This window comes from Ciconia boyciana, chromosome 6, assembly GCF_034638445.1.
Source record: "Ciconia boyciana chromosome 6, ASM3463844v1, whole genome shotgun sequence".
In the NCBI taxonomy this organism is placed as follows: domain Eukaryota; kingdom Metazoa; phylum Chordata; class Aves; order Ciconiiformes; family Ciconiidae; genus Ciconia; species Ciconia boyciana.
This window is the reverse complement of record NC_132939.1, coordinates 14,175,351-14,185,876: the sequence shown is the minus strand read 5'-3', so window position 1 is coordinate 14,185,876 and position 10,526 is coordinate 14,175,351.

The following is a 10,526-nucleotide window of genomic DNA, read 5'->3' as shown; positions in this document are numbered from 1 at the left end:
GGGCGGATGATTCCAGAAATCGTTCTTCCTGAGCACCTCTGCCCTAGGGACACAGCAGCCCTTGGCCAGGTCCCCCCCGCCAGTTACCAGTTACCTGGGTGGACTGTCTGCTTCCACAGCTCCTTCACCCACCACTCATTCACCAGGTCTCAGGCACCTCACAACAGGACTTCTGGGACTCCCTGCTCTGCTTGTGGAAATAGGAATTGTGGGAACTATTGGTTCGGTGTCTATGCCTCTTTCCTAAACTTGCCAGCAGCTCTTGATGCCTGCAGTGGCAAAGTTAGCAGGAAGGGGCATCAAAAGGAGCATCTCCCTGATCAGAAATGTGTCATCACTCCACTGACAACAAATAATTCAGTCAATTTGTCATGAAAAATACGTTGTTCTCTGGCAATTATGTACTGCCATGAGCAGCAGCTTTGGTCTCTTCATTGAAGAGAAAAAGCTTTTCAGCATAGTACAGTGGTGAGATTTTGCAGTTGCTTAGGGTAGTCATCTTCAGCAGCTGATGATGCTGAAGTTACCCAAAGCATCCATCCTTAAGCCAAAAGCAAAACAACCTTCCGTGACGACAGGGAGAACACCGCTGGCCTGGCACAGCACTCCTGGGGATCACTTCTCTTTCCATTGTAATTCTTGGGATGTGCAGCAAGGACAAACAGCAACTGGGAGAGCAGCACCACCACCTGAGCCTTTCAGGCGTTAGCTGCAACTGTCAAAGGGTGGTTTCACCATTGTAAGTGCCCTGGATGTTGCCAAGGCAGTCGATTCAAAATGCTGATATTTGAGGGCTTCCTTGGTCATTAAGTGTGGATGAAGCAGGTTGCCTTTCCACTTGTTGTTCCTAAGAAGGTCCACTCCTTGTTCCTAAGAAGGTCACTGAAAGAAATAAATAAATGCGTATGGCAGTTTTCTCAGTATTTTTCCCCACACCATTCAAAGCCAAGGAGGAATGGGGAGACCGATGTTCTGTAACCAGCATTTCACGTGGAATCACCGGCTTTCTGATTCCAGCATGGCACTTGGTTCATGGCCACTCAAGAAGCCTACAGCAGTTCAAAGCCAAAGCAAGGAATTTAATACTGGGATTATACATAAAGACTGCATAGATGTAAGACTCTTTGTGAAGTCTTTAGTCATCAAGGGTTATGTTCAAAAAAAAGGAGGACTTGATAAAACCCATTTTTCTTCTACAGCCAAATACAGAACTCCTGTAGGGGAAGCCTAGGATATGAGTCTTGGGCTTCACAAAAAGGACAGGTCCAGTCCTTTGTGGAAGTTGCAGGTGAAATCCTTCTGGTTCAGCTTGCTGTAGCCCCGTTTCTAATTGTACAAAACAACCGTGAAAATAGCATCCTAACAAAGAAGATCAAGGGGATGTTTTAGATGATTTTACCTTCTGGAAAGGGAAAATATGATAAATATATTCTGATCTGAATATGTTTTTTTCAGACCACAGTCTGAGTACCGCAAACGGACTGCTTGCTCACACGGGTCTCAAAAAGGTCAGCCTCATGAAGTGGACTTTGCTGTATTTAGATTGCTTTGAATTGTGTTTGCCATCATGTAGAAAGACATTTTCACAGAATGATGTCCTCATAAGTGTTAGTATTCATAAATATCTTGTTTGATTTATGTTTCCAAACTGATATAAGTACAGCCTTTATAGTATTCAGAAACAACACTTACATAGCAAAATACCTTCCAGGTAGTATGATAGATATTCAGCAGGTATCGATAACAATCTCCAACAAATGATTTGTTTTGAACTTCTGGAAAGGAACACTAGAAATGAATTTCATTTTCTTCTTATTTATTTAACCCTGATATTCTCCCACTTACACGTCTCTCTGCTATCCCATGCTTACCTCTCCCAGTTCTTATCGTGGGATAAATGTTGAAAAAGTTTTTAAAGATAATTTATCCAGTATGAGTCAGACTTTTTTTTTTCTTGTTTCTATGCTTTTTTCCTAAGGATGTTCTTGGGCTACTTTATTTTGCAAGAAAGCTCAAAAACCAGGAAGTGACAGCGTCAGTTGTGGAAATGGTACACGCTCATGCTACTATCCATGCTGGCAATATCAGCATCGAAGCAACCATCCATTTGCACAAATATTTGCAACTTACTGTAACTTTTTCCTTTCATATGGGAAGGGTCACCTTCAGAAGCTAGAAACTTTTTCACATGTGTAGGTAAAGATCTGCATGAAGAGCAACTACTTGGAGCCACAGTCTATGGCTTAATGAATACCAAACTACGGATTATGTAAAACAATATTCAACAGGTCTGAAAAACAGGAAAGGCATGAATGCTTGAGTATGATTGCTGATAATTTAGTGAAGATAAAATTAATGTGAAAGAAGTTGAATGAATCATTTTAAGCTTGTCTTTTTTTTGTCTGCTCATTCTTGACTGGCCACATATAAATTGCTATAAAAATGAACAATCTTTGATATAAATGTAAATTAGGATCAAATTTCTTAACTTAATCAAACTAACAGATGACTCAAGAGCCTCCTCGTATGTCTAGGTCTTGCCAAAAGCTGTGCCATCACAGCTTCTCTCACCTAACTTAGGAAGGTGTCTATGTGCATGCTGCAAGCATACTTCTCATTGCAGAGTATCTTCATAGTAAAGGGCCAAATGCTACAGTATTAGGTAAATGCAAACACCAAAGCCTGAGAGCTTTTTTCTGAGGAAGAATGTAATGCCCTGGTAATTCCCAAGTCTGTTGATTAGCTGCAGAGCAGACAACAATCAGTGGTTGGGCTGCACTGGCAGTATTTGCTGGGAATACCTCTGTGGTATGTTGCTTGCTAGTCTGCAGCGAGGATTTTGTGCACAGCACGGGAGCTTGCACAGCTAGTGTCCTTGCAGTATGCTAAGCCAGTGCTGTACCTAAGCGGTAAAAATGGGTCACATCCTCTGTGCCTTCTGTGGATAGTCTGGAACAAGGATGTGGTTTCTTGTCTTCTGTGCGTGAGCAAACCTGTTTGGCATATCTTCAAGTCTTCCCCATACTGAGAGTTGGAGGATTTGCCCCTAAATGAGCAGTGTTGACTAGGGGCTGCCTGCATGTTTTCCAACTCTGTGGTGAGTTGATAAGGTAACATCAGGTAACAGATGGGATTGCTTACAGAATGTGATCAGGAACACATTAAAGGGGATGGTTTAACCTATGGGCCAGGTGATGCCTTGCAGAGGGAAGACCCTTTCCCTGCATCTTTCTTGCTGTCATTGATCAGCAGAAGGAAAGCTCAGACTTGAATTCTGTGGGCCCTTCTGTCACAAAAAAATATTAAAAGTGCTCCAATTAATTAAGCAAACTGATATAAATTCCCCGCTTAAATCGTACTTTGCGTATCCGTAATCTCTGCACTACATTTTATGTATACTTTACCCTTGGGTAAAAATTTGTGAGCATATAAATGCTTTCTCATATAATCTTGCTAAAGCACGCTCTTGCCTATAAATATTCATACCACTGCCAAAACATTTGCAAGCTTTCCCCAAAGGTGAAATATGTGTAATGTACTTTGCCTTCTGGGTATAAATATTATCCAATACATTTTGGTTAATATGAATACACTAATTATTCTTGTAACCCTTTTTAAAAGGGTCATCCTCATGATGTGAATTTTTAAAAAATGTAATTACAGTAATTGGATACTTAATCTAATTAAAATTGGCTTTATCTTTAATGGGAATTTTTCTAAAGAGGCAGAATGACAATTGACTTTCTGATAATCACTGTTTTCTTTCAGCTAGAGGATGCATTTAGTAGAGTAGGAACCAGAGAACATGGCTTCTTTACTACATGCCAACCACCTTTAGGGCCAGTTAAACTATAATTTTATCCATTGCCAGGCAAAACTTTCACTTTACTTAGAAATAAAAGTTCTTCATCCTGAATCGATTTCATTGTGGCTCAGGTACAGATAATTTAGGGAGTGTTTATTGTGCTGACTACAATAAAAAGCCTCCCTTAGAGAAGATGCTGTATGGGAGAAGGTGCCAACCTCACAAAGCTTGCCTCTTTTGGTTGCTGTAGGCACAGTCACTTGATGAGCTCCACTGTCTTCAGGAGGTGCACCTGCATGGACCACAGCATGCTTGGGGTACATGTAAATTCTCACTGAAGTCAACAGAACTATACAGGAGATAATTGGGATTATCTCCTGGGTGTATAATTGGGATCAGCATTTCCAGTGTGCTCTCTAAAGGCATGTTCCTTGCACAGTGTGACTGGCAGGACTGTCACTGTTCAAAAGGTCAAAATTATTTTGAGTCCACATTGCCAGTTATAGGGAGCATCCTTTACTGTGAGAAGCCAAGGAGAACAAGGCAATGGAAGAGCTGGGGGTTGCATAAGAATTGGACTGGAGAAGTGGATTCATGTTGCTAGCTTCAGATACCTGTGACATACACATTTGTGTCTGAGACATGTTCGTATTGATCAGTGGGAAATCAGTAGTTTTAAGATATAATTCACCAGATCATGGTGCTGGTCTACTTTCAGATGTGATAGATCACACTATATTTTCCTTCCTTGACAATAAATCGTACAGGGAGTGCCTTGCCCAGAGATTGATGGGCACCCTGTAGATGTGAGTATTGAGTCAGATGAATGCCACCAACTGAGAAGCAACACAAACCCCTGTGTGTGGAGCATATCAATTTACTCAGGAAGTGCAAATGAGCATACCAGCATTAGAAGCCAGGTGAGGTTCAGAAAGTTTTGCTTTCTGGATCTCTGAAGACTCAGAAACCCAGCGGAAAGCCAGATTGAAAAAAGTAAAAAAAAAAATTACCTTGAGAAAGAAATGAAAATGGAAATTCCCTGGTAATATAGGTGATTTTGACCTGTCATAGTGAAATAGTTCAAAATTGGGGAAGAGCTTCCGTGATGAGCTCAACAAATGAAAATCTGGCAAAACAAACAGAAAAGGCAATTCCTGTAAGCAAATATGACTGACCCATCCCTGGTGATGTTACAGAGATGGCACTGTCAGCAAAGACACTTAGTCATTGGATTGGTGCAAGCCCTTGGCGTATGGTTTGATCCAGCCATCAGGCTGGACTAACTCCAGCACAAATAATGCCATGACCTGGAGAAACACAGCTTCAGGCTGAAGTATCTGGGAGCAGGTCTGTTATAAAGCTGCTGTACCTTTCAGGGTCTTTGCTTCTAGCAAAAGGCATTACTGGAAGCCAGGCAAGAAAGAGCTTCTAAGAAAATCAATCAACTGTTTTGTAGGCTCAGCTTGCCAACCAGTGTGTCCGTCATAGGCTGCTATGTTTTCACCTGACTAAAGGCAAAGCGAGATATTTCATAGACGAACTAATCATTGTTTACTAAAAAGGATAATCATCTACAACACATCTACATTGACACAGTGATTGCTAAAAAAAAAAAAAGAAAGAAAGAAAGAAAGATTTTGTAGACTGGGCCAAATCATCATCTAGTGCAAAGAGGCCTCACTGTTTTTGGAGGTACCTGTACTCAACTGATGGCAGTATCAGTTTGAGGAATGATGCAATTGCCAGAAGAGTCTTTTGGGTTTCAGCCCCGCAGCGTGGTGTCTGCTACAGCAAGACCCACTTCCAGGATGGCTGGCAGTGTCCAGTAGACAATCTGTGACCATTTCTCTGTAAATGCTCTCTGTGCCTCTTGCATCTGCCCAACTGTTGCGCCTGGGGAGTCTGTCTGAGCTGACAGACCATAAGCACCAGCCTCATAACTTCCATAGGAAGCTATTTTTTGTGCCCAGACAGTTTCTGCTGAGCTCAGCCCTCTTCCAGTCTCCTCCCAGCAGGTGATTCGGCAATGAACAAAGAGAAGAGGTTGTATTACTGTATTACTTTTTGGGTCAGGGTGAATAAGTATGTATCTAGTTCTGTTGAGCATGATGTGAAGTAACAGTGACTGCAGAAGAGCTGAGGAAAAGGAGGATGGAGATAATGCTGTGATTGAAACACTATGTTTCAGCACCAACCTGTACATAATATTCGTGATAGAAAAGCGGCTTCTAAGACAGCTCATCATATTTATGTATTGAGAAGAATCATTAGTTTGGGAGTGAAATTAGCACTGATGAAAAGAAGCATTTTAATTAAAGACAGGTACTGGGAAAAGTTGATCATAAAGTGGGTTGATCATAAGTTCAAAACAGCATCAAAAATACCAAGGAAAGCCTTTAGCTTCATTTGAGAACTGCTGGTGGTCTAGAACTGTAGCTTTCAGCTTATTAAAAACATTTGCCATGTGAAAAAATTGGTGCTGAGAATATTGAAAAGCATGCCATTTTCCATCAGTTTGTTTTACCAAAGTGATACCTTTGTGTAAGCTAAACTGTTGGATCAAGAAATGATGACATAATCTTGTAGCCTTTGCTAAGTTTCAAGCTTCCATATTGAAATTAAACATGGAGGTAATCATGACCCATTCAACGGGGGGGACTTTTAGTGGCAAAAAACCAGTGCAATAATAGGTAAGCGGTCCTGTACCTGAGATGCACAGAAATGTGAATGTGGTGAGGTTCTGTTGCTATTACAGAAAATGTGTTTGTAGGTTTGGCCGTAGTTCAGAAGTGGTGTGGGAGGTGAGAAAAGGGAGTGTTGTAATGGTCACCGGCATGAACTGTCATATTTTCAGAGCTGAAGATCCTTCTAGTTAAGGTTTTTGCTTTGGGACCACTATTGGCTACTCAGTACAGAGGAGCTGGGAGGATAATGGCTTGCTACAAAAATCTGAGCTCTTCAGAAATAAATTTTTGGATTGTCATAGGAATCCCTGTCCCTATTTACAAAGCCAGTTCAAACTATTCTTCTTGTAGTAGCTCATGACTGAGGAATCTTGGCAGATGCCCACCTGAATGCTTAGAAAAACAGAAGCAATTTGGTTTTGCAGTCTGTCCTGAGTAAAAACTCTGCATTGCTGAGTTGCTGCTGCGTTGCTCCAGGTGATAGGCTTATTGGGAAACTAATACCAAACATTGCCCTAAGCATGAGAGAAAAGTATTGGTGGCTGAAGGGAATAAATGTGTTTGGAGGAGGAAAAAAAAGTCTGTTGCCTCTTTTCTCTTTGCAGACATACAAATGTTCCTCATCCTTCAGTGGTCTAGTTGCAGGAAGAGACTGCCAAGTAACCAACTTTGGCATGTACATATTCTACAATACCACAGGAAAAGTTTTCTTGTCTAAGAGAAAACTTGAAACTTTAAAGAATTCTTGTAGGTTGGGAAAAAAATCCTCATAGATATTGGTACCAATTTCAACTAGTTATACTGAATTTATTGAAAAGAAAATAAAATCCTGATGCTATTTCATGATTTTAAAAAGGAAGGACAGCCTGAAGTTACAAAAATTTTAGCAAGTCTGGTATGGCAAGGTATGATATAAAAATCTTGCAGAGGAGCTGAGGCGTTTCTAATAAAAGGAAAATCCTCAACAGGCCAGACATGACTTTTGCTTTGACCACAGGCAGAAAAGTGGGTGTCACTTTCCACGATCCTACTATCCACCAGATTATTTCAGGGAGCAATTTGACACTACGCACAGTAAGAAATGAACAGACTGGGCAACTGAGTCCTAGTGACTTCCTTTGCAGCAGCTTTGGTATCATGCAGGCATCGCAGGCAGAAGAAAAGATTTGAATCCAAAGTATTAGTGAAAGGCTGTGTAATTTCTAGATGTCTATGAGCCGGCATCCCTGCAGCATACAGAGCGTGATGGGAGGGGGAACCGTTCAGCTGGAGGTGTGGGCGGCTGGCTGACCGGGCAGCCAACATACCCATATTCCAGCACTGCGGAGACAGGAATGGGAGCAGCCGAGGCAGGTGCGGGTGTAATGGGTTGCTGTTACAGCCGAGTGTGGATAATAAAGCGTGGATAGTGCAGACACAGCTTCTCCCCAGCAAAGAGACAGTAATTGTAAGAGGAATTTGGGTAAAAGGAAAACTTGGTTTTGGCTGGAAATATGAAGATACCCTGAAAACAAGGCATGGTAAATTTGAAAGTACTTAGAATTGTGTTCTAATTTGTGGGTGTGTGTAAAATGCATGATCTCACAGGTTACCTGGTAAGTGCAAGTGAGGAAGGATTTCATCTTTTGTAGTTGAACACAATTCCATAATTTGAGGAAGCAGTAAGAAACTGTTTCACCTGAAACAAGAGCAGCCTTCCCCCAGCCCTGTCATTATGCAAACAGAAAAGGCATGCATGAAGTAGCTGGGCCTGGAGGGGGAATTTCAGCCCTGCTTGAGAGAGAACAGCGCTGAGCAGCTCCGTGCTTCACCTGTCTGTCTCCCGAGAAAGGGCAGCCCCACGCGAGACATGGGTGCCCATCTTCCCCTCATTTCCAGAAGAGGGAGCTGAGGCAGGGAGAAGAGCCCTCCTCTGCTGTGGGCAGAGCCACGGCTTCATCCTCCCCTGGTCTTGGACCCAGACTGAGAAGCTGAGCCTGGGAAGAGTGTGAGGGGCTCCCGCTACAATTCCTCTTCAGGCTGAGGGTCATACATAGCAGCCAGAGGTCCAAGCTAATTGATGGAAAAGCTGGCATTGGGGCAGAGAACAACTGTGGATGTGGACAAACGTAAAATCTGAGTAACAAAACTAATGCAGCGCCTAGAGACACGGGAGGTGTGTTTGGAGTTAGGGGAGATCCTTCAGTGGCAGCCAGAACCAGTGCTTAATCAGTGGCTCAGGTAAGGCCAAGAAAGCAGACAAAAAAAAAATACAATACCGTCTCCTTTCAGATGAAAACTGCAATACAAACCTCTTTACTGCTAAAATCCCATACTCTGAAAGTATCTATTTCTGGGTTACTGACTGCTGGGGGTATTAAGTAAAGTAATACTGCATCTCTTCTTGGTGGGCAAATCATGATGTGTTTAGGAAACTTACGTTTTGTAAAGAAACACCAAACCACTGGAGCACCTTGCTGTTCTTACCATCTCTCCTTTGGATAGGAGTAGCCCACAGCACTCCAAACATCACATCCATTCTTGTTCCTCAGCAAAATCCTTTGATAACAGAGCCATGCAGCCATTTCTAACATTGAAACCAGGTATCTCAGCAACTCCTAACCCCTTAAATTTAAGAGGTTGTTGGCTTTTGTACTTAACCTCTTGCTATTGAAAAGTTTGTTTCATCTCAAGGTGAAAAATTTGGAAGCACAACTTCTGTTTTTCCAGGAGATGGCAGTGCCACTACAGAAAATAGCTGAGCGGTTGAGCTCCTAAGGTGACTGTTCTGTAATTTGCCAGCTCAGAGCTCATATATAACAAGTTTTGATTTTTTTTAAAATAGATGATCAGATAATTATACTTCAATGACTGTCGAAAGCAATAATGATAGCACTCATTACAACTTTAAAGTGTGTCTGGTTTCCCAAGGGCTCACAATAAACGTTAATTCATCTGAATGGAAACAGGAGACATAATTAGGCAGTAACTCATTTCTATCACATACAGTATATGCTATAATTAATTTTTGCTACGCGTGTTCACGCTGGATGTTGAACTGCCCTCCTAACACCCATCTCCTCTGCCCTTACCTGGGGTAAGCACAGGTGTTGCAAGAGTTGCAATAGCAGGCAAGTAGACGGTAAACCCTGGATTCAATCTGAGGAAATGGCATAGCACATCTGGCAGCACCCAGCAGATCTGAAGCATAAAGCAGGCGAATAAACGTATTGAAAATTAATAAGGAACACAGCACTGCACCAGATGCAGAGGTATGCTAACTACATTGCTAAATAGATTGCAATATGCTAACTAGATCGTCTAAAATATATTCTTGCTTTCATGAACTGTGTGAGCCGATGCCTTTAATTTTCAGGTTGAGCTTGATTTCTGATTATTTTTGTCACATCATATTTCAAGGATTTTATGTTATGATTACATGTGATTTACTAAAAATAACAGATCAATGAAAAGATGCAGAACTTACTGTGCTTCTCTTTCCATTCATTTATTATATTTTCGTAAGTCTTTCATTACAAAAAAGGGCTCTATTCACACTAGAAAGGCTACCTACCAGTTCAGTGAGAAGAAGGCAAGCAAAGAGTTATTCTACACCCTGCTAACATATTCATATAAAACTCATCCAATTTTGTTAAGACCTTTTGTGGAGAATCAAAAGTTAGTGAAGATTGTATTGTAATTCCTCTTCCTGACCTGAAAGTCACACAGCTGGATTCAAGTAGGCCAGAAATGTGTGCTTTATAGAAACATCTTGTGGTTTGGTGGGTTTTTTGAAGCTCTGAAAGTTTATACTGCTGACCCTGCCCTCTGTACCAACAACCGAGTCTCTAGTAGGAACTCATGGCAGAAGACAATTTGTTGCAACTGTCAAATAGTCAGCAGAAGGAAAAATCCACCTTGTTTCATCAATGTCAGCCTCTACGTTTTCCTTGTAACAGGGCAAAAGTTACGTCCTGCTCATTAGACCTGAAATATTCTAGTTTTGTGGGACACAACCAAAATTTAAATACCCTGGAGGAAGATCATTTACTGCTTGA